The following is a 25,536-nucleotide window of genomic DNA, read 5'->3' on the forward strand; positions in this document are numbered from 1 at the left end:
TTCTTGGACTGTACACTTTTTTTAAGTTACAAAGGTGGCAAAAAACCGTACCTTCGACATCATCATCATCATCATCATCATTCCAGCCTATTGCAGTCCACTGCTGGACATAGGCCTCCACAAGTTCGCGCCAAAAATGCGTGAACTCATGTGTGTTGCCCATAGTCACCACTCTGGGCAGGCGGGTTGGTGACCGCAGGGCTGGCTTTTGCACCTAAGACACTGCTGCCCGTCTTCGGCCTGTGTGTTTCAAAGTCAGTGGTTAGATGGTTATCCCGCCATAGGTCGGCTTCTTAAGTTAGTCGCCTCTTGTGACACCCACGGGAAGAGAGGGGTGGCTATATTCTTTGCCGTAGCCCCATAGCACGGTCGACATGGTAAGCGGATATCGCAGTTAATAGACGCCTGTAATACCAGAAGCATTATCAGAGCATTGCCGACTATTCCCAAACTTCCCCAGAAAAGCTGGCTACCTTACTCACCACAAGAAAAAGTTATCTGACTGTGGTCTTCTGTTACGTTTAAGTACCTCCCCAGTCATTGAACACGTCAAGTCATATTACATTTAATATGAATGTATATTCTTTATTGCACTTTAAAAGCATAATTATAAATCATGTTTACAAAGAATGTTCGCAAGGGTGAACTTATCTCTATACGAGATCTCTACATGTCTATCCATGGTGGTGAGAAACGATGTTACGGGACACAGTAAAGCAAGAGTGATAAAGTAACAAAATGCTAATAATAATAATAGAGCTATAAAATTATTCTGTAATATATACATTCAAAATTATTAGTATATAATACATATATACTTAGCAACATACACTTGATACATAAATACATATTTATACAGAAATGCTAACGCTTTAAATTTTGATCATTTGTTTATTTAAGCTTTAAAAGGAATCTACTGCGCAAAAATCTTTTAAAATATATTTTTATACATTTTTGAATATCATATCAAAAATTGACCGCTCCAGCGGGATTCGAACCCGCGTCTTCGACATACCGTGTCGACGCTCTAGCCAATTAAGCTATGGAACGATATACCACTAGAGCGAAACTTTTGATATGATGATTTTTACTTTCGGTTTAAGCGAACCGTGGCGCCGTCTATAGTGAGTTCTTTACAGAGACTCGTAACTATTCAAAGTTTCATATTACAATGAAAATCTTTGACAGGAGACGACACCATGCTATTTTTAATATGTACGATTTTTATTTTTGTGTTACCCACAATTAGGAATTCTAAACATTTTTGAATATCATATCAAAAATTGACCGCTCCAGCGGGATTCGAACCCGCGTCTTCGACATACCGTGTCGACGCTCTAGCCAATTAAGCTATGGAACGATATACCACTAGAGCGAAACTTTTGATATGATGATTTTTACTTTCGGTTTAAGCGAACCGTGGCGCCGTCTATAGTGAGTTCTTTACAGAGACTCGTAACTATTCAAAGTTTCATATTACAATGAAAATCTTTGACAGGAGACGACACCATGCTATTTTTAATATGTACGATTTTTATTTTTGTGTTACCCACAATTAGGAATTCTAAACATTTTTGAATATCATATCAAAAATTGACCGCTCCAGCGGGATTCGAACCCGCGTCTTCGACATACCGTGTCGACGCTCTAGCCAATTAAGCTATGGAACGATATACCACTAGAGCGAAACTTTTGATATGATGATTTTTACTTTCGGTTTAAGCGAACCGTGGCGCCGTCTATAGTGAGTTCTTTACAGAGACTCGTAACTATTCAAAGTTTCATATTACAATGAAAATCTTTGACAGGAGACGACACCATGCTATTTTTAATATGTACGATTTTTATTTTTGTGTTACCCACAATTAGGAATTCTAAACATTTTTGAATATCATATCAAAAATTGACCGCTCCAGCGGGATTCGAACCCGCGTCTTCGACATACCGTGTCGACGCTCTAGCCAATTAAGCTATGGAACGATATTTTCATTGTAATATGAAACTTTGAATAGTTACGAGTCTCTGTAAAGAACTCACTATAGACGGCGCCACGGTTCGCTTAAACCGAAAGTAAAAATCATCATATCAAAAGTTTCGCTCTAGTGGTATATCGTTCCATAGCTTAATTGGCTAGAGCGTCGACACGGTATGTCGAAGACGCGGGTTCGAATCCCGCTGGAGCGGTCAATTTTTGATATGATATTCAAAAATGTTTAGAATTCCTAATTGTGGGTAACACAAAAATAAAAATCGTACATATTAAAAATAGCATGGTGTCGTCTCCTGTCAAAGATTTTCATTGTAATATGAAACTTTGAATAGTTACGAGTCTCTGTAAAGAACTCACTATAGACGGCGCCACGGTTCGCTTAAACCGAAAGTAAAAATCATCATATCAAAAGTTTCGCTCTAGTGGTATATCGTTCCATAGCTTAATTGGCTAGAGCGTCGACACGGTATGTCGAAGACGCGGGTTCGAATCCCGCTGGAGCGGTCAATTTTTGATATGATATTCAAAAATGTTTAGAATTCCTAATTGTGGGTAACACAAAAATAAAAATCGTACATATTAAAAATAGCATGGTGTCGTCTCCTGTCAAAGATTTTCATTGTAATATGAAACTTTGAATAGTTACGAGTCTCTGTAAAGAACTCACTATAGACGGCGCCACGGTTCGCTTAAACCGAAAGTAAAAATCATCATATCAAAAGTTTCGCTCTAGTGGTATATCGTTCCATAGCTTAATTGGCTAGAGCGTCGACACGGTATGTCGAAGACGCGGGTTCGAATCCCGCTGGAGCGGTCAATTTTTGATATGATATTCAAAAATGTTTAGAATTCCTAATTGTGGGTAACACAAAAATAAAAATCGTACATATTAAAAATAGCATGGTGTCGTCTCCTGTCAAAGATTTTCATTGTAATATGAAACTTTGAATAGTTACGAGTCTCTGTAAAGAACTCACTATAGACGGCGCCACGGTTCGCTTAAACCGAAAGTAAAAATCATCATATCAAAAGTTTCGCTCTAGTGGTATATCGTTCCATAGCTTAATTGGCTAGAGCGTCGACACGGTATGTCGAAGACGCGGGTTCGAATCCCGCTGGAGCGGTCAATTTTTGATATGATATTCAAAAATGTTTAGAATTCCTAATTGTGGGTAACACAAAAATAAAAATCGTACATATTAAAAATAGCATGGTGTCGTCTCCTGTCAAAGATTTTCATTGTAATATGAAACTTTGAATAGTTACGAGTCTCTGTAAAGAACTCACTATAGACGGCGCCACGGTTCGCTTAAACCGAAAGTAAAAATCATCATATCAAAAGTTTCGCTCTAGTGGTATATCGTTCCATAGCTTAATTGGCTAGAGCGTCGACACGGTATGTCGAAGACGCGGGTTCGAATCCCGCTGGAGCGGTCAATTTTTGATATGATATTCAAAAATGTTTAGAATTCCTAATTGTGGGTAACACAAAAATAAAAATCGTACATATTAAAAATAGCATGGTGTCGTCTCCTGTCAAAGATTTTCATTGTAATATGAAACTTTGAATAGTTACGAGTCTCTGTAAAGAACTCACTATAGACGGCGCCACGGTTCGCTTAAACCGAAAGTAAAAATCATCATATCAAAAGTTTCGCTCTAGTGGTATATCGTTCCATAGCTTAATTGGCTAGAGCGTCGACACGGTATGTCGAAGACGCGGGTTCGAATCCCGCTGGAGCGGTCAATTTTTGATATGATATTCAAAAATGTTTAGAATTCCTAATTGTGGGTAACACAAAAATAAAAATCGTACATATATTTTTATAGTTTTATACCACATCTTATATGTAATAGTAGCATATTAAGAATACATTAAGACTGACTGAGATAGTTGAGTTGTCTAATTTCTAGCCTTTTATCCTAATACTGAGATGAACGTATGTAGGTCTCTATCAAAGTATCCACATTCAAGTATAATGAATCATCCTACTGATGAGCCTCTTCCTCGAGTACAGAAGAAGTTTATAGATATATATTTATTTCAATATGTATCCTTTTTTGATAAAATATTTTTTTTTAATTAATGAAATTGCTCAATATACATTTAACAACCAACCCATTTCCAACAACTTTGTTTTTATTATTTTCAATCATGCGTAATACACGACATGATTGATTTAGTTAACGTTTTTTACGCAATACATTTAATTACCAGATCTCATGTCGAGCTTTGCGTGAGGACGCCATCAATCTTCCCTCCCCCCTTCTGCCTTCACCCACCCTTCCAAGGGTAATGGAAGAAATGCAGCAAAAACTCCGACGTCGTCATTGTGACATGCCGAAAAAATACACGGTGCGGCTCACTGATTAATAAAAAATACTGCTTTCCTTTTATTTAGTACATTTACTTGGGTATATTATTTCTTATATGATATATAATAAACGTTATATATATAAAACACATGAGTTCACGCCATTTTTGGCAGGAACTTGTGGAGGTCCAGCAGTGGACTGCAATAGGCTGAAGTGTGAATAAACGTTGGCACACAGGCCACAACTATTAACTGATTTCTGTACGTGGCATTTTTTCTATGTCATACATACGTTGTACTAGCGTGTTGTGTGTTTTCGAACCATCGACATATGATGCACATCTTACTGGGGGCCTTTAATTATGACGACCTTTGACCTGGGGAGTAAGCTTGTGAATGCATGACAAGAGCGTTACAAAAAGTGTGATCGGGCGAGGCGAACGAAATTTGAGATGAAGATATGTGTTACTGAAGGCAGAAAGAGAGAGTTATGTTTTGTAAGTTTTACTGCAGTCTTGTGGTCTAAAGCACACTCGTTTTTTTACTTATCATTATTTCGGATGATTTTGGACTGTAACTAACTATAAAACATGATATGATGGTGTTGGGTAACGCACACGTCACTAGATGGCAGTGAACTCAGTTACATCACGCTATCAGAGTTATATGGAAGAATTCCGGCTTACCAATTATTGTCAAAATAGCGGTAGTAGGGTACTACTAATTAATGCGATACTGGTGGTACACTTTAATTATTAGTTTACAGACAAAATTGTGTTTAAGAAGGCCTTTTAAATTTCTAATATAATTTCAAAATTTTGACATAAATTTTTTAGTTGAATAGTTTCTGTAATATTACTGTACATATACCATTGTCAACCATTCATATAAACGGATCCCTTAGAAGAGGCGTGGCGTTCTGTGAGTTATATGGCCGAGATCTGCCCTTCACATGTTCTTAGGATTACCGTCATGTGTACATCGTCTGTAATGATAGGGTATTTTTTATTCATATAAGAAATGGTCAATCATGTAGGGTATATGTAAGTAATCAGAAGTTTTAATAGACTATTGATGAGCATAATAAAATATCACTCTTTGATGATATCAAGTCAGCCATTTTATGTCCATTTCACCTATCGTAATTACTGTTTTTATCTACCCGTATTATTAATTTTAATTTGCCTGTCTCTACTTTTCCTTTTAAGTAAATGAGACAAATTGATACGATTATAGTATATTTCGGATAGTTGCGTCTATTGGAAGCTATTTATAGTTATAAAAGTAAAATTATATAAGCATTCAAAAATTCTGTTCTGGACATGATTTTTTAGCTTTCCTACCGCGCCTCTTAGAACACAAAAAGCTTTGAGACAGAAGAACAAACGCGCCTAGACCACGAAAAACACTTGTATAGCCTAAAGATATGTTTGAAAATAATTAAGACAATATCTTACTCATTTTAATACACAAAGACTCTGGCCTTCGAATTTTTTCAAATGCGAAAGTCCCTGACAAATGTATCCAAGATCCTCCCATTACATGTTACGAGAGTCGTAAAGGTCGGGGATAAGTTTTTACTCCAAGGTTTAATGACACTTAAATATGTTCTAGCCAAAGTAAGTAATGCCAATATAGCAATGAAAATGACTAAGTGATGTTAAGGTTAAATGTTTCGATTTTTGGTCGTGAAATATCTTGAAAGAAGAGGTTACTAATATTATAATTTAAAATAAAATTAGAATTTTTAAAATTTATTTTTTAATATATTTAAAAAATATATATTTAAAAAATGCCAAAGACAAATAAAAATAATAAAATAGTAGTCTTCCGGTGGCAGGCCGAGGCCCAGGCCGCTAGTAGTTAAGGCTCTAGGCTGAGGAACCTCCTCACAATGCGTGTCGTTTCAAGCAACACTGTCTTTTGAATCCGACCCTTGATCCAACAGCCAAGCGAAGGTTTCTTAAGAAACTCTTCGCTAATAGACCATTATTATTAATTAGCATCATTTACTACGATATATTTTGACACCGAGTTGGCGCAACGGTTACAGCCAAGGATTGTATCTGTTGCGCTGGCAGTTGCGGGTTTGATCCCCGCACATGACAAACATTTGTATTGGCCATACAGGTGTTTGCCGTGGTCTGGGTGTTTGTGCAGTCCTTGTGGGGTCTCCCCACCGTGCCTCGGAGAGCACGTTAAGCCGTCGGTCCCGGTTGTTATCATGTACTCCTGGAATATATCCGCCAACCCGTATTGGAGCAGCGTGGTGGATTAAGCTCTAATCCTTCTCCTACATGGGGAAAGAGGCCTATGCCCAGTAGTGGGATATTACAGGCTGAAGCGGAACTATAATATATTATATAACTAGCGAGCCAGGCAGACGTTGTCCTGCCCGGAAAACAGCTACCAAATTCGATTGCTTACATACCGATAGCAGCGCCACCTACCGGGTCCAATTTAGATAAAAACTACCATATCTCCCAAGTTTGACTAAATTACAGATGCTTACAAAATTTGATAAAAATTGGTTAAGTAGTTTCAGAATTTATCTGAAACATACATCGTGACACGAAATTTTCATATATATAGATTGTAGTTTCATGTATTGAATTTTTTTTTATAAATAATATAGATTTTTTTTGTAGTTTTCACAAAACCTCACCAAATTTCTTTCAGAATTATAGAACCTTTTTTCAGGACTTTCATTACATTTATATGGAAAACCATATATTTCGGAAAACACTGTTCAATAAATATCATTAGCAGAGCGTTAAATTGCTCCTACTTAACATTATATACATGCAAACAAAGTTCACAACAAACAGACGTTGCTCTGGTGTAGTGTAACCAACCCGCAGTGGAGCAGCGTGGCTGATTAAGCTCCTATCCTTCTCCTATATGGAAGAAAGAGGCCGATGCCCAGCAGTGGGATGTTAGAGGCTGAATCGTAAACGAAAAAAAAAACCGACTTCAATTACATAGACAAGTAATACAGCGTAAGTAGAGGAAAAAACTCCATAACGCCATATTTTTCTCGTCGTAAATCAGTCGATTTTTTATATATTACGGGTATATAGCTTTATCTTGGTAATAGAAAACACAAAAAAGAGTTATATAATCGATAATCGATAATCGATTGAATGTTATTTATTTGTTTTTTATTATTTTATTCGAAAACCAACAGCGTTACAATTGGTATATATATATATAATTTAACATAATATTAAAAATTAACCTAATATTTAATTACTAGGTGTCATTTTATGCTGTTACCAATGTACTAAGCAATTTATTTTTATTTATATAGACAAGACGTTTTTATAAATTGCTTGTGAGATTTATAAAAGTTTTTTTCCGAAGAATTCAGCGTAAAAAAGCTCGTAACTTTCAAAGTGTCAAGACAAAAAAAGAATTATTTCTCAAAGTACAATTGTTAGCATCCCCGATCTAGTGAGATCTCGCCGATAATAGCAATAAACAGACTTAGTATAAGAGACTTGCAGTCTTCTGTAATCCTGACTGGGATATTGACGGTAGACATTTAAACCATATTTATATAGAGTTGGTAATACAAGACATAAAAAAAATATATATGTATTTTTCTTGAACACGGCTTGTGAGTATGATTCTCACTTATATGTGTACTAATATAGGCGTTTGTGCATGTTGTATGTGTGATCGAATGGCTGATAAGACAGGAATGAATTCTTGTATGTATTACATGAAAATAAATTCAATTATTCGTTAAACTTAAAAAAGGATCTTACCATAGTATTATGACTTTGAACCTTTATTTATTTAAAATATTTATTTGTATAGATTTTTTTTTAATCAAATGTTATCATTTATTACATACAGTTATTCATATATTTTAGAAGTCTAAAAGAGTTAAGACAATTATATAAAGCGAAATTTTGTTTTCATTTACGTATTAAACCAAATTTCTCATGAGAAAATAATGAAAAAAAAAAAACTTTTACCAAAAAAAAAAAATTAAATGCATCTTTATTCCTTATCGATATGCTGTAATAAGTTTGATAACGCGTTGAAGCAGCAGTCACAGCAGTAGCTGTTGCGCTGGCGATCGCTGGTTTGATTTGCACACATGACGATGTAGGTCATAAAAAAGTTTATCGTGGTCTGGGCTTCTGTTTGTGTATTGTGTGTGTTTCCAGACCCCCGACACAGGAAAATATTTTACGGGGGGCTGTTGAGTGTAAAGCCTTTGTAAGCTATTTAAAAAAGCGGGCAAATTATTTGGGTTTCATTCTTATATTAACCGTAAAACTATTACTTCATAAAAGTGTTCAACTCGACACGTTTCAACAGCTTTATAAAGATCTTCAGTTTCAGAATCGGTAAGATTTGACGGAATCTCGAGACCCTTTTTTGGGGAAAGCCGACCGAGTTCAATAAATTGGAGGGCGACTTCTGTAGGGTCGCTATATACCGCTAAATTGTTCTATACACGTGCCTTAGAATACGAATTCATTGGAAATGGCAGATTAAATAATAAAAGATAAGAATATACTGAAACAGATTTTTACAGATTATTTAAGCACTGAAATAATATTTTTAATATTTAAATACATGATATAGAGAAGTTATATATTTACATTTTTTTAAGGATACCTTTGCCCAGTAGTGAATATATACAGATGTTACATTACAGCTTAGCTATTGGCCAATAAATGTGGTATGCTGATTAGATAAGCGATGATGAAACTAAGTTTCTTGATACATAGTGCACTAATTTTTAAAATTTAATTAATACCTTCACACAAACGTACATAAATAGATATCAATAGACACAATTAATTTGAAATTAGTAATCTGTATCTATTAGCTTACATGAGGTTAATATTAGGCAGGCATGAAAATAAATTCTTACTTTACCTACTACACCGTATTTGGTATTTATTTTTTTTTCATTTGTGATGCCATTTCCCTATCCACTGTTCTCTGTACCAGTAATGTTCTTGAGAAGTGTGCGTCGATGGTGCTTGTGTTTCTAATCACGGTCGAAATGTTATTCTTTGAGATGCATAGAATAGTTTCCCGCGAGTTATGGTTATGTTTATTTCAGGGATAGGTACTTCCAAATATGTGAGTATATTTTTGTATATTTGCTTTTCCCGAATAGCTCACAAATTAAGTATATTTTTTGATGGACGTTATGGTAAACAATCAATAACAACAAGAACAGGGTAGAAGGAAATCGTGAAGGACTTTGTCAAAGGACAGAAAGACCGTTTTGTTGATGTCGACGACTCGGCAGAGTCGATAGATAAAGTAAGACAGACTCTAACAGTATAGTGTTAGAGTCATATACATAGATAGCATTGTTCATCAAAAATATTATTATAAAAAATATGAAATATTATAATTTATTTATGAAAGTAAAAGTGAATTGTAAAGTTATAAAATATAAGAAAATCAAGTAACTCAGTTCTTCATAATCCTCAACGATAAATAGTGTTCTATCTAAGCACATTATCCTCAGAATTCCTCTGATCTCGCACTTTGTTACTGCGCTTGTTCCAAGCGACGGTAAATCTCAGTAAGCAGGTGACAAGTTCCCTCAAGGAGGGGACGAACTATCTCATGGTCCTTCAGAGCGAGAAATAATATATGATACAAGGAGTTTCGTCTCTAGTTCTATCCTCGATAATGGTGTGGATTTAACTGTATTTCGTAGTCGTCAAAAATAAGTGAAATGTCTTTATCGTAGGAAATCTAAAACATTAAAATATTTAACTGAATCCTATTTATTAATATTATATCTAAAATTAGTTTCAAAGTTTTCAGAGTGACATCGCTCTAGTGTAGTGTTGCAGGCGCTCACACACCGGTGATTGCGCGTTCGATTTCCACACGGGATGGGTTTTTGTAATTGTACAAATAGTTACGGTCTGGTTGTTTGTTCTTTTGGGTCTCCACATCGTGGCTCGGAGAGCACGTTAAGCTGTCGGTTGTCAGGATTGAAAACCTCGTTCTTTTTTTAAGTCAGTTAACAAATGCAGAATTGTATAGTTGTAATTTTCTATTGTTATATTATGCAATTTAATTTGTACATATCAGAACGGCCCGTAAAAAGTTATGCAGTAACACACATAAAAAAATATATACAAACGAATGGAACCTCCGCCTTTTTGAACGACTTTGAAAAAGGAGGAGGTTACACAATTCGACCGTATATATATATATATATATATATATATATATATGTATGTATGTTCGGGGATAATTTCGTTCTTTATGGACCGATTTTGATAATTATTTTTTTTTGGAAAGAAGATATCCCAAGTGTAGTACCATTATAAGGAAACCAGGATCTTATGATAGAATCTCAGAGAAATTGAGGAAATCCCTCGAAAATCGTAGTGACGACTAGTGCGTTTGTTAATTTTTTTCGTCTACCTACATTGTATTACTTGTCGATGTAATTGAAGTCGGTTTTTTTCGTTTGCGAGTAAACACGATTATTTGAAATCGATTTGACATACTCGGTTTCTCCAGATTTTAAACAAAAATTTCATTCATTAAGACTGCTACGCTGGTATAAGTAGAAACTAGAGTCTTAGTAGAGTTTTAGTAGGCACGCGTATTTTGTAGTAAAAAGCCTAAATAAGTTAAAAAAATAATTGGAAATTCTGGAAAAGTTTTTGTATTGAATCTAAATGCTTAAAGATCTATTCACTTTATACTTGGATCAATCGAATCCCTAGGTGAGTAAGGTTGCAGATAGTACGTCTTTTATACAAGTGATTGCTTGCGGTTTTCCACCCTTTGATAAAGTACCCATCAGTGGTAAAAAGGGAATCCGAGTTTATTGTACCGTTTGAGGGTCTGTTGAGCATTTATTGAATTAGTTTCACATACTTTAACATTTTCAACGTATGAAATTCAGGCTAAGCAAATTATTATACCATATCATGTTACCCTTTGATAACCATTATTGGACTAGAGACTTGGAGATATAGATCTTTACAAATAAATAAAATTAGAGTGTCTGTTTGTAATATTAAAAAAAGAAACATGTATTACTAAATTTATGTGGATATAAACACGGTACATATACTAAAATAACATTTTTTACAAATTTTGTCAGTTTGTCTGTCTTTCTGTCTGTTTATTCCGGCTTATCTCTGAAACGGCTGGACCGATTTTTACAGGACTTTTACTGGCAAATAGCTGATGTAATAAGGAGCAACTTAAGCTACTTTTATTTCAGAAATTTATTTATTTTTTAACTCTGTGAACTGAACAATATTTTTTTTTGTGATTCCACGCAAACGAAGTCGCGGGCACAGCTAGTATATACATATATTGATATTTGTTTTTGTTCTTAAACAAAAAAGAAATTGACTTTAATTTGCACGGATAAGTAATAAAACGAGAAAATTATGAATGTAGGTAGTCGAATATAATTGAATACGCAATATGAGGGTAGTTTTAAAACTACTTGTCAGATTTGATTAAACTATAATGGGACCCAATGATAAGCATCAGCTTTAGGTTAAAAAAGAATTATTGAAATCAATCCACCAGATAAAAGTCATGAGGTAACCCACCCAGTCAAAACTTCTGAGACAACATACATAAAAAATACAGTCCAAGTTTTTCCTCTAGTTTTTGAAGTTGATTAAAAACTGAGACATTTGCTTGTTTTCGAATTTCAGTGACGTAAGCAAGGTTCTGAGGTTCGATCCGTTTATATCTAACATATATGTTATACAATAATCAGCTTACAAGGAATCCATATATTCAATTAAATCTTCTTAGGCTGAGCCCCGAATTCCGAGGCCTTGTGGACCGACTGTAAGCTGGTTTTGCAATAAAATATTAACATCGTACTGTTGAGGGACAACTTAAGGTTGGTGCTCTCTTTGATACGATGATAATGCTATGGGGTCTGCTGCTTTACTTTACGGCGTCGTGTAAATGTAAAAACTTACAAGTCGCCATTGCAGCTAGATGGTGATCACAAGCATAGACTTTCTGTATGGATCATTTTTTCTTATCTGTAATCTTGTGCTGTGAATGAATACCGTTCACTGCGTCTGATTTCAGCTATTATTAACCTAATGGATGATAGTATTCCATAGTCAATAATTTTCTCGTTGGTCATTCGATTCCATCGTTGTCAGTTTTGAGAAATCACTGTGGTAAATTATAGTATCATCTGCCGGTTTCCACATTCTAGAACATTCCTATTTTATACAACGAATTAGATGAGATATTGTTGTGATGTTGTCGATGATGATGTTGCTTTCCATCATATTTTGTATTTTCTACAATTCCTATTTCATTTTGCTAATCTGTACGGCTTCTCACTTAATTAGGTTTATTTAATTCCAATATGAATATTGAAAAATGTATTAGTTTTACCCTTTTTTCGTACATTAACATTTGTATCTCAAAGATTAATAAATAAATGTATGGAAAAATCTATCGCATAGCTTGATGAATCGAGAACTAGTTTACTAAACGAAGGGTCAGGATAGGATTAGCGGTCTTATCCAGGGCTCGCACGAGAAAGAGGCGACTTAATTGTAACAGTTGTGAATGGGAACGACTGATTGTAAGGTAACAATGTTTGTTCTAAAAACAACTTTAAAATAAGCAACTAAGGTTTAAATTTGATTATTATTGCGTGTATGTATTGTGGTTTTATTGATAAAGCTAGGTGCATAATTTATACATTGAATTAATTATGTATTGTGTCAATTGTTTGCTGTATTATTTTTATCGTTAAATTGTTTTAAGTTACAGTTTCTGTTTGGTTAAGATCACGCGATTGGGTTAGTGTATTTTTATGTTATTTGTAATAATTCACTAAAACAAAATAATGCGTAATAATTATTCGGTATTGCCTCTTAAATTACTTATTTTATTGTATTTCACGAAGATGTGGTGATATTTGATGTTCACGATTACAAAAGTCTTAATAATTTTAATCTTTGCTGAAAAAGAATAATGAGAAGAATAATGACGCCGCGTTGGCGCTACGGTCACAGCCATGGATTGTACCTGTTGCGCTTGGCGGTTGCGGGTTCGATCCCCGCATATGACAAAGATTTTTATTGGCCACACAGGTGTTTGCCGTGGTCTGGGTGTTTGTGTAGTCCTTGTGGGTCTCCCCACCGTGCCTCGGAGAGCACGTTAAGCCGTTGGTCCCGGTTGTTATCATGTACACCTGATAGCGATCGTTACTCATAGTAGGAAATATATTCGCCAACCCGAATTGGAGCAGCGTGGTGGATTAAGCTCTGATCCTTCTCCTAGATGGGGAAAGAGGCCTATGCCCAGTAGTGGGATATTACAGGCTGAAGCGAAAAAGAATAATCAAAATGTTTTATCTAGTGGATATCATCATCCATCATGCGCTATCTACGACTGGTGAAGCAGGACCTAAGTTATTAAAACCAAATGAGTATTTGGAACATAGTTATGATTATGTATACGTATAAAAGAACGATTAAGTCGTAATTTATTTTTCGTGTTTCCTCAATAAATCTCCTAGGATCGCGTTAATCGTTCATGTTCGAGCGGCTAATGATCGCGAGGGCTTTTGTTAAACCTCCGAGAAATTAACTTACTTCTTACCGTATTTACTTGGTTACTTATTTCGGGCTAAAAGCGTGATAAGCTTCGAAAAAAAAGGTTGTATCTGTTACAATGCTGTGTGATTACGGCAGCAAAGAATATAGCCACGCCTCTCTTCCCGTGGGGGTCGTAAGAGGCGATTAAGGGATAACACAGTTCCACTACCACCTTGGAACTTAAAAAATCGACCGATGGCGGGATAGCCATCTAACTGCTGACTTTCAAATACACAGGCCGAAGACGGGCAGCAGCGTCTTTGGTGCGACAAAGCCAGCCCTGCAGTCACCAACCCGCCTGCCCAGCGTACTGACTACGGGCAAATCCTCCCCATCTCCAGCAGTGGACTTTGTTAGTAGATCTGAAGTGATCTGCTTCAGCGTCAAAACTAACACTGTTATTTACATAGGATTTTATATCGTATTTATTCCTACTTGAGTGCAATGTTTGGTTTTTCCATTAGAAAATCCTCTAAAATAATAGATTTTGATTAAATAATAATATTTTCTGGTTATATTCTTACACACACTTTTTGATAGTAAAAGACCAAGAAAACAGAGATTATCTAATATCGTAGAAAATTCTCATATACAACGTGACATGACAAATTGTGTACCAACTTTCCTGCTACCTTCATATTTTGGCAGATTCAAAGATTACTCCTACGTAACAAGTTTCTTATAACTTTGATTTTTCCATTAGGGAAACTAATGAAGGCACTTAGATATTTGTTCTTTGTATTTCTTTCATTATTTTGTGGTAACAGTATTTGTTTCTTTTTTATTTTTTTTTTCTTAATAATATTTGAATGATTTCCTTAAGATTTGTTTAAAAGGTTTTACAGTGGTCTGTATGTATTTTTCTGAATATTCGCTGATAACATTTTAAGTGTTATTGTTAGGAGTGATCCTATAATTACTAAATCTGGATATAATGAAGGAATATTATAAAAATAATGAGAAATATAAAATAAGTACAAGCTAAAATAGCTTAAAAAAAACTAGATGTTTCTTTGAATACGTATTTTTTTTAATAGATAAAAAAACGCTTCCCCTTCAACGGCCCCCAGTAGGAGTTTCTCCTGTGTCGGGGGTCCGGAAACACACAATACACAAGCACAACGCCCAGACCACGACAAACATTTATATGGCCGATACAAATGTCTGTCGTGAGCGGGAATCGAACCCACGACCGCTGCGCCATGCGTCGTCAATTATTTATAGTGAATCAAAAATATTTTTTACTATAAAATTCTACTTCAAAAAAACCTGTGTACAAAATTTAGAATCCTATCCCAATATTAGAATGCTAGCCCCTGTTAGGCAAAAAGATTATTAAAAAAAATCTGATTATTGTCAGAAAATAAATAACATGTGACAATGACGCTACGATAACGACAATAACGCTATAATACGGAATCAAAATCACTAAAGGCAAAGATGTATTGTAATAACATCTTTAATGAAAAACTTACTAACTTATATGGTTATAGAAACTTTATTCTCATAAAGAATTACAATAAATTCAATTACATGAGAAATTCAACTATATAAACAATTTGTAATTTATAACATAGTATTACTGCGAGTCCAACACAAAAGAAAAAATAAAACTAATGTGGTTAGAAATTAACACTCATTTTTCACAGCGATCGATATACAAATTGTCAAACTTAATAACTTGATATGTCATTACCAGAAAACAACGTGACGTAATTAATACGACTCGAGTACAACCGCTAGTCAAACGTAGCCGGCGTAAAAAAATATTCCCAGTACAAGATAGGCATTTTGAAGATCCATTGTTCGTTCCCGCCGAATAGGAGACGAGTGTTCGTCGTTTATTCTACGAATGTCAGCGACACCCGCCATTAAAAGTGACGTAAATATTTGCTGATTCTTCAGATTTGAAGACGCAGTATACACGGGAATAAATACAATAGGATTTGTTATGGATCTTTTCATATCGTATGTTCAATTATCAAAATAATGTTTTGTTAAATTGGGGTTTTGAAAGCGTATGTTTGGTAGGAGTGATATACAAATAAATAAGAAATTAAAAATGAACCACACATCCAAAGGTCCTAGTTGGATATAATTCTTTGTCGAGGTTATAGAAACGCAAATAAAACTAACAGTAACGCTGTGTGTGTTTGTGTTTGTAAACTAATATCTATATTATAAATACAAACATTATACTATTACTAGTAATCGTTCCATTTCGTTAATCCATGATCAACATTTAATTATTTGCAAAATTTAAAATAATTTATCATTCTTTTGTAAAAACACAACAGTTTTACATTTAAAAAGCATTTTAATACAAAAACTATGATAAGACGAACGTTTCAATGGAAATCATAAGTTACTTTCAATGTTTAATTTTTTTTTATATCACTAGGTCGGCAAACAAGCGAACGGCTCACTTGATGGTAAGCGATTACCGTAGCTTATAGACGCCTGCAACACCAGAAGCATCGCAAGCACGTTGCAGACCCAATCCCCCCCCCCCAGGAGCTCTGGTCACCTTACTCACCAACAGGAACACAATACTGCCTAAAAACAGTATTATTTAGCTGTGATCTTCTGTAAGGTCGAGGTACTACCCCAGTCGGGCTGCTCCATATTTTGAGCAGGAAATTCCTGCTGTGCCCTATCTCAGTTAATGATTATTGTGTGTGATTATTTATGTACTCGAGATGGGACCGCGTGTTGGCAAACGCAGTGTGGGACGTCCTCCGGCCCGCTGGACGATCTACGTAAGGTTGCCGGTGTAGGCTGGATGAGCATTGCGGAAAACCGAGATGTCTGGCGCGAACTTGGTAGGGCCTAAATCCAGCAGTGGACTGCAATAGGCTTAAATGACTGATTCAAAGTAACCTTAGTATGTTTTACCAATCTAGAAGTATCTGGATGATGCATAGTTTACAAACAAGAAATTATTTTGCCCTCGTTATATAAGAGTTCGAATCAGATTTTACAGAACAGTTTAGTTGATAAGATTACCCCCGAGTTGGTTCTCAAAAAAAAAAAACAAGATACATATAAAATAAACAAGACAAACACACTTAAAAAAATTCAGACACAAGTAAAGTCATTCTTAAGTCATTTCATGAATTAAAAAAAAATAACTCCAAGAGACAGCAGACTGGTGTCAATGACCCGTATTCCATTGTATAATTCGGTTGGCGTCCCTCAGCAGATGTCGCCACCACTGACAGTCGAGCTCGGCATCGTAAACATTACGCGTTTTTGCACAATTTTTAGAATGTCAAGATAAAATGTGAATATTATTATAAATTATTTTATTCTTATAAAATTCAACTCAAATTTTGCTGTTTTTAACAAAAATAAGCGTTCTTTGAATGTTTAAATCTTTATTTCAAATCTCAAATTTCACAAGTGGACATTTGTTAACTTTTTTATTTAATTGTTGAAGCTGCTTAGTTACTTCTGTTTTATCAGGCGAAGGAGTATCTCCATTATTTAAAGAGGTTTACTATTTTCTGTTATTATGTTTATTAGGTTGTAGAGTAATTTTTTTACTAACCTAAATAATACAAACATTCCATTGTCCTTTATAGCATTATAAGTATGAATAAATTTCAAACTATATTTTTATAATCAAAGATTAAAATGTATATGTTTAGACCGTACGAACTAATTTTGCGACTGTTTTATAAGTTTCCTGTGGCAGGACTACTGGAAGAGATTCCATCACGGGATAAGTAGTGCCTTTGTACCAGCATTGTTTATAAGAGCTATTTCCTTTTGCTATCCTAGTGTGCATAAATTGTTAAATAAATAAATAAATAAAATAATTAAACTGTAATTTCTTTCTTTTAATTTATATAATAATATATATTTTAATTTTAACTTTTTCATATCTTTACTGTCAAGGTCAAAATTTATAAAAAAAGCGATTTAGAGTCTTAATTGGTAAGCATTTTCTTTATAAATTATTCCCACTTCCATGATATCGTAATTTCCTGCAAATGGTAAAGGATTATTTATTGTTGTGACCGAAGAAAAATTGTTTTATGAATGAAAATAGAAAAATGAATTGAAAAAATTCAGTCATTATTAATCAGCTTTAAGAAGAAAAAAACTCCTTTTATCACAAAAGCGCTCCATCTTCGACATAAAACGGTGAAATAAAAACGTAAATACTCGCACCGGATTGTATCGTTTTCTTATTCAAGGTTTTTTTATCTAACCAAATTGAAGAATTAATGAAGCGAAAACTTTTACTGTTTCCAGAATCCTTGTTTCATTGTAATAAAGTTCAAATTGCTTGTTTTATTGCGAACACAGCGAGTTACCCTAGTAGCGGATTTATGACTCAATACCAATTTGTATGCGTCATTCCTAAATATTAACAGTGGTTTTTTTAGTTAGTTTTAAAATGTTTCAATGGATTTAAATGCGTGCTGTGTGGCTACGGCACTAAAGAATTTAGCCACCCCCTCTCTTCCCGTGGGTGTCGTAAGAGGCGACTAAGGGATAACAAGGTTCCACAACCACCTTGGAACTTAAGAAGCCGACCGATGGCGGGATAACCATCCAACTGCTGGCTTTGAAATACATAGGCCGAAGACGGGCAGCAGCGTCTTCGGTGCGACAAAGCCAGTACTGCGGTCACCAACCCGCCTGCCCAGCGTGGTGACTATGGGCAAAACACATGAGTTCACGTTATTTGTGGCGTAAACTTGTGGAGGCCTATGTCCAGCAGTGGACTGTATAGGCTGTAATAATGATGAAATGCAGAAGAACGCGAAGAAGATTGACATGTGATAAGCTAGAGATCAAAAGTAACACGTAGGATACATCTGTTTCGAAATTTACGAACATCGGTTACATATTATATGTTAGACGTACTTACTGTTTCACTCCTCCATATCGTGCATGTTTATAATTGTAAATATGACGTAATAAAATTCAAATGACAGAAGCGTTGTTCGTTTTTTAAATTTTTGTAATTCATGTTTATAATTGTAAGTATGACGTAATAAAATTCAAATGACAGAAGCGTTGTTCCTTTTTTAAACTTTTTGAAAATTAAAAAATAATAAGTTATTTAATTGTTTTCATTTTATCACTTTTTTTTTCGTGTTCAAATAATAAGTTATTTAATTGTTTTCATTTTATCACTTTTTTTCTTCTTTTTCTAAGATGATTTGTTAATCTCAGAATGGCGGTTGTTATTTGGTGTTGTCACATTTCATCGCTAAATAAAATACAAGCGTTTTTTATTATCAAGGAGCTAAGTTATTAAGATATTGGAGTATTAATCTCATTAAACCAAACTTAATACTATCTTTTATTTCGTTAGCCATACCTAACATGTTTACCACGCTAACCATACCTTCATACATCAACATAATGTACAATCCTCACAGACACATTCCCCTTAAAGGCTTAATTTAACAGAAACAAACAAAACAACACGAATCAAGACGAATCTCAATTAAAACTGGGAAATAAATAAGATTGTAGTTAAACGTCGTTAGAGTTAAGTAAGTTACGCGAGCTTAAAGCGATGTGTTAGTGTTTAATTATATTGTTTGGTTTGTGAGGGTATTTCACTTTATTAGTACTTAACTAAAACTTTTAATGAAACCTGCTTGATGGCTGATACTTTATGGTTTAAGTGATGTTGATATAATCTAGATGCGAATGAAAATGTTTATAAAATAGCTTTATCAATACATATAATAATAATTGTATTTGCTCGCAAACGAAAAAAACCGACTTCAATTACATCGACAAGTAATACAACGTAGGTAGATGAAAAAATACTCAAGTAAATACGCATTATCAAAGATTACTCAAAAAGTTGTTATCAGATCTCAATGAAATTTAAATGTGACCACATAATAAACACCAGCTTTTGATTAATTTAAAAATCACCAAAATCACTACACTCAGTAAAAAGTTATGCGGTATAATACGATGTAGGTCGACGAAAAAATAGTCAAGTAAAAACGCATTATTAGATATAACTCGAAAAGTAGTTGTTAGATCTCAAATAAATTTAAGTGACACCAAATGACACACACCACATTTTGATTAAAAACAAATTGTCGAAATCAGTCAAAAGTAACAAACATAAAAAAAAAACAGTCAAATTGAGAACTTCCTCCTTTTTTTGGAAATCGGTTAAAAATGTAACGGATCGTTATCTGTACATGAAAGATATACAAGAACAAATATTATCGGGACCTTTGCCAACGCAAATAGCACCCAAAACAATGATTGTTAGAGTTATTATCTGTTTGTCTGTTTGTTTGTGCGTTTGTGCAAGCTAATCTCAGAAACGGCTTATCCGATTTAGATGTGGTTTTCACTTATATATTATGGTAAGCTTCACTTAACATTCAGTGTTAGTGTCATGTCAATCAGTTCATAAATAAAAAAAGTTATGTCAATTTCAAGAATCACGTTGAACATGTAAATACCCAAAACGCACACGAAGTCGCAGGCACAGCTAATCTGTAACAAAATATGATTTGACTGTTTACGAATTAATTATTATCTGACTCGTTGAGGCATGTTATGGAAAAAAGTGTTTAACTAAGGTAAAGCAGAGCAGAGAATATCCTGCTCACAATCTGGAGCGGCCCGACTGGCGAAGTACTTCGACCTAACAACATAGCAGAATAATAATGCTTTCAATTAGTGTTGCGTTCCTGTGGTCAGTAAGATCACGATAGCTCCTGGGGGAATTGAGCGGTAGAGTAAGCAACGCGCTTGCAGTGCCTCTGGCGTTAGTATAATCCCGTACCATCAGCTGAGCCGTACGCTTATTTGCCGACCTATTGTTATAAAAAAGTGTCTAATCTAAAGTCTCGAGCAGCCCGACTAGGAAAATATTACAACCTTACAGAATATCACAGCCAATTAATACCGTTTACAAGTAGTTTTGTGTTACTTGAGCAAGGCAGTTAGAGTTATAGGGTATGGCGAAGTTGACAGCGGGGGTAGGCTATGGAAATCGCTTACAGTCAGACGGACCGTATGTTTCGTAATAATTTAATTACGAAATTGAAATACACGAACAAAATGCTCTAGTAATTTCAATTAGAAGACAGCATGTTCCACTACTGGACAAAGAGCGCTTTTACTTTGGAAGGTTCGAATTCATACTATTGTTCTACTGTGCTTGATTTATGAATAATGTCACGTCGTCACGTGACAAACATCAACTCTATTCAGTCACGTATATTTTACAATCGTTATCTTTGAATATATGCAAATAGCAATGTATATCTATATAAATAAAAATAAATTTTGCTAAGCGCATAACTCGAGAATGTCGGCTAATTTTTTTTGTATGTTCCTTAAGGCCCACGGAAGGTTCTAATACAAAAAAAAAAAAAAAACTTTTTTTATTAACATTTGACGAAACAAAGTCTGTCCGGATAGCTAGTATATAATAATGTACATATTATATAATGGTGTAAACAATGTGCTCTTTTGTTATGAAGAATAGTAGTCATTGTTATATGCAGAAGTAAATTTCTAATATTTTATTCACGGACCGTGGCGTGCAAATCTGGACGGATTGCTGCTTATTGTAATTTTTTTTAAAATTTATTACCGTACAAATATATAACAAAGATTTATAATTATAATTTACAAATAACAAGGCTAGGGTTATACAGGAATGTGCCGTTCATCAATCATTAGCCATAACTTAAAAATCATAATATAAGAGAATAAAAATTCTTACACGAAAACACATAACAATGTACCTACATTATGTTTAGTATGAAAAAATTCCGTCAAGAACTATTAATACAACTCTTATTGTTTAATTCATCATTACAGCCTATACAGTCCACTGCTGGACATAGGCCTCCACAAGTTCACGCCAAAAATAACGTGAACTCATGTGTTTTGCCCATAGTCACCACGCTGGGCAGGCGGGTTGGTGACCGCAGTACGGGCTTTGTCGCACCGAAGACGCTGCTGCCCGTCTTCGGCCTGTGTATTTCAAAGCCAGCAGTTGGATGGTTATCCCGCCATCGGTCGGCTTCTTAAGTTCCAAGGTGGTTGTGGAACCTTGTTATCCCTTAGTCGCCTCTTACGACACCCACGGGAAGAGAGAGGGTGGCTAAATTCTTTAGTGCCCTAGCCATTATTGTTTAATTATTAATCTGTTTTTCTTTTGTTTCAGTGGAAGTCGCGCTGGGGAGTCGTCACCAAGTTGTCGCCAGCTGCAGGTAAGGAATAATAAATATTAACTCCAGATTAATAAATAATTAGTGGGCTTTAGGCCACACGACTGAAAAAACTTACGAAATGTAACTCTCTCTTTCTGTCTTCACTAACTTATATCTCCCTCTCAACTTCCGTTCGTCTCGCCCGATCACACTTTTCGTAACGCTTTCGTCGCGCATTCACCACTTTACTCCCCAAATCATGCGTAAAGAAGTATTACTTCAAAAATAAGTTTTAAAAATATAAAGCTTTGACGACGCGTTTGAACAATGGCTTATGGCAGTTTCCCTAGCGGTTGCGGGTTTGATCCCCACACATAGCGTATTTGCCATAGTTATAGATGTTAGCCGTGGTCTGGGCGTTGGTGTCTGGTACGTATTTCCGGACCCCTGACAGGAGTAAGTCCTAGTGGGGGTCGTTAAGTGTGAGGCGTTTATTTGTTTGTTTATTTATTTATTAACTAGCGTCCCGCCCTGGCTTCGCACGGGTGCAATGCTGATACTAAATATACTACAGGTGTCTTTATTTATAGTATGAAGTTAGCTTATAACATGGTTATTAACATAATAACAACATTCAAATATGCGACGTTAGATTACACGTTGTTACAGAATGCGTTGAAGAAATAAAGGTTCACTGCTCGTTGCCCGTAGGTGATAATTTGTAGCCTATATGTTGACCCGACTTCTTAATAATATTCGTGCCAAATTTGAAGTAAATCCATGCAGTACTTTTTGAGTTTATCCCGGACATACGTACAGACAAACAGCCAAAAATTCTAAAAACTATATTTTTGGCTTCGGTATCGATTGTAGATCACACCCCAAATATTCTTTTAAAAAATTATTTAATGTGCAGTTTTGACTTTCCTACCATTTTATTATATGTATAGATGTATAGATAGTAATTGCTTTATGACAATATAATTTCAATTATAAAAGTAAAGATAGCATGCACTAAAAGAAAATCGCATGACCACACTAAAAAACATTTAGCGAATATTAATACGCTATTTGCTCGACTCTGAACAAGAACCTTCAAGCATTGTTCGTTTTATGACAAATGCGAGAAAAAAAAAACTTTTGTTTTTTCGTTTCGTGAATGTAATAATAATTGTCAGATTATGTACGATTTTATTTTTGTGTTTACCCACACATTAGGGATTCTAAACATTTTTTGAATATCATATCAAAAATTGACCGCTCCAGCGGGATTCGAACCCGCGTCTCCGACTGACCGTGTCGGCGCTCTAGCCAATTATCGTTCCATAGCTTAATTGGCTAGAGCGCCGACACGGTCAGTCGGAGACGCGGGTTCGAATCCCGCTGGAGCGGTCAATTTTTGATATGATATTCAAAAAAAAAAAAAAATTGTCAGATTATTTATCTCAAATCTTTTTACATTTTTGAAATTATATTTCTTTTGGCGCGTTCGGGAATAATTATGAAAGTAAATTTTTACGATGCGCGCACACGCTGCCACGAAGTTAGCAACGTGAAGTTAGGTAGCCAATGAAGTATAACTTCTTACGTGCGTACATAAGTACACATACTTTTTTTACAGTGAACGATCTCAGCTAGCTTAAAGCATTGGAGAATTTCAGAAAATTATATTTAAACTTCAATGTTTGACAGTGTACAAGACGAAAATCACAAATATTTCTTTCTTTCTTTATTCTATGACTAGACCGTTGGCGCAGTTTGCAGTGCTTTCTGTTCTGTCTGTGTGTAATATCTGTATTTATGTATTTATATATGTATTATTTTCATGTATATTTATCAAAAAATATATGTTTAGCTATAGCATTCGGCCGTTACATTTAACAGAAGCATTAAGTTGCTTACCCTAGGGACAGATGACCGAGTGTGTATGTTATAAGATATTTATTTATTTACATACGAGTATTACTATCTTTCATTAGAAAAATCACAATTGGTAGGAATAAGGTAGCTACCTTCATGCACGCTTCAGCCTGTAAAATCCCACTACTGGGCATAGGCCCCTTTCCCTATGTAGGAGAAGGATCAGAGCTTAATCCATCACGCTGCTCCAATGCGGGTTGGCGGACCTACTATGAGTAACGATCGCTTTCAGCTGTACATGATAACAACCGGGACCGACGGCTTAACGTGCTCTCCGAGGCATGATGGGGAGATCCACAAGGACTGCACAAATGCCCAGACCACGACAAACATCTATATGGCCAATACAAAATCTGTCGTGAGCGGGGATCGAACCCGCGACCGTTAGCGCAACAGTCAGTACTGTGACCACTGCGCCAACGCGTCGTATATCTAACGTATACAACAATACTTCATGAAAATAAAACACAGTATGTTAAATCATTCACATTATTAAATAGAATAATTAAAACAAATTAACTAAACTACATAATAATCAAAATGACATTGTTAAACTGACGAAAAAAACACGAAAAATCGCGTCCGAAACCGATTACACAGCCATTATTCCGTCGTAATATTAATTGTACACGTAATAAATTGTATTTTTCCTGATAAAGTCTACACAAAGTTGTTAATAGGGGCCGCATTAAGCGACTACGACTAAGCGTTCCGTGTTGAATCGACGAGATTGAGGGTTGATATAGTTTCGTCGGGATAGGCTTGTGTCGTAAGCGGAGCGAGAAATTAACAGCAATGGCAATTATACTAGCCCGTTGGCTCAGTTTATAGTGCCCTGCTTTCCAGGTTGCGGGTTCAATTCCCGCCTGAATCTAGGTGTAATATTTATATTCATTTATGTATTATTTCTATGTGTATTTATCAAAAAAAATATTTACCTATAATAGTCGGCTGTTGCTTATACCACAATTATTAAGTTGCTTACCTTAGAAACAGACGACCGTGTGTATTAAAAAAAATAGCGAAAAAGAAATACTAAAAAAATTTAGAACAGCAATACAAAAGTGATAAATTATACATGACTATGTGACTATTAGACTAAATGACCTATGATTAGCAATGAGATGCTTCTAGAATCTATTGTCAATCAATTAGGTAAAATTATTTTTTGAAGATGATGAACTGCATTCAGTATGTTCTCATCATCATCATCATCATTACAGCCTATACAGTCCACTGCTGGACATAGGCCTCCACAAGTTGACGCCAAAAATAACGTGAACTCATGTGTTTTGCCCATAGTCACCACGCTGGGCAGGCGGGTTGGTGACCGCAGTACTGGCTTTGTCGCACCGAAGACGCTGCTGCCCGTCTTCGGCCTGTGTATTTCAAAGCCAGCAATTGGATGGTTATCCCGCCATCGGTCGGCTTCTTAAGTTCCAAGGTGGTTGTGGAACCTTGTTATCCCTTAGTCGCCTCTTACGACACCCACGGGAAGAGAGGGGGTGGCTAAATTCTTTAGTGCCGTAGCCACACAG

General features: G+C 35.3%; 2 long non-coding RNA genes across 5 annotated transcripts in view; one reads left to right on the plus strand and one right to left on the minus strand.

Moving 5' to 3' along the window:
* LOC123660244 overlaps positions 1-25,536 on the plus strand; it is a 286,207-nt gene that overhangs the window by 127,738 nt on the left and 132,933 nt on the right. Inside the window, exon 2 of the long non-coding RNA XR_006744154.1 lies at positions 22,093-22,138. This is a non-coding gene — a long non-coding RNA (uncharacterized LOC123660244). The remainder of the gene's footprint in view (positions 1-22,092; positions 22,139-25,536) is intronic.
* On the minus strand, positions 565-15,422 carry LOC123660239. Of its 4 annotated transcripts, none has more exons than XR_006744146.1 (2): positions 15,411-15,422; positions 565-653 (listed from the first exon to the last, which is right to left on the minus strand). It is a non-coding gene; the product is annotated as an uncharacterized LOC123660239 (long non-coding RNA). The 4 variants fall into 4 exon arrangements; XR_006744147.1 differs by lacking the exon at positions 15,411-15,422 and adding an exon at positions 8,165-8,179; XR_006744149.1 differs by lacking the exon at positions 15,411-15,422 and adding an exon at positions 3,807-3,819.

This window comes from Melitaea cinxia, chromosome 15, assembly GCF_905220565.1.
Source record: "Melitaea cinxia chromosome 15, ilMelCinx1.1, whole genome shotgun sequence".
In the NCBI taxonomy this organism is placed as follows: Eukaryota; Metazoa; Arthropoda; class Insecta; order Lepidoptera; family Nymphalidae; genus Melitaea; species Melitaea cinxia.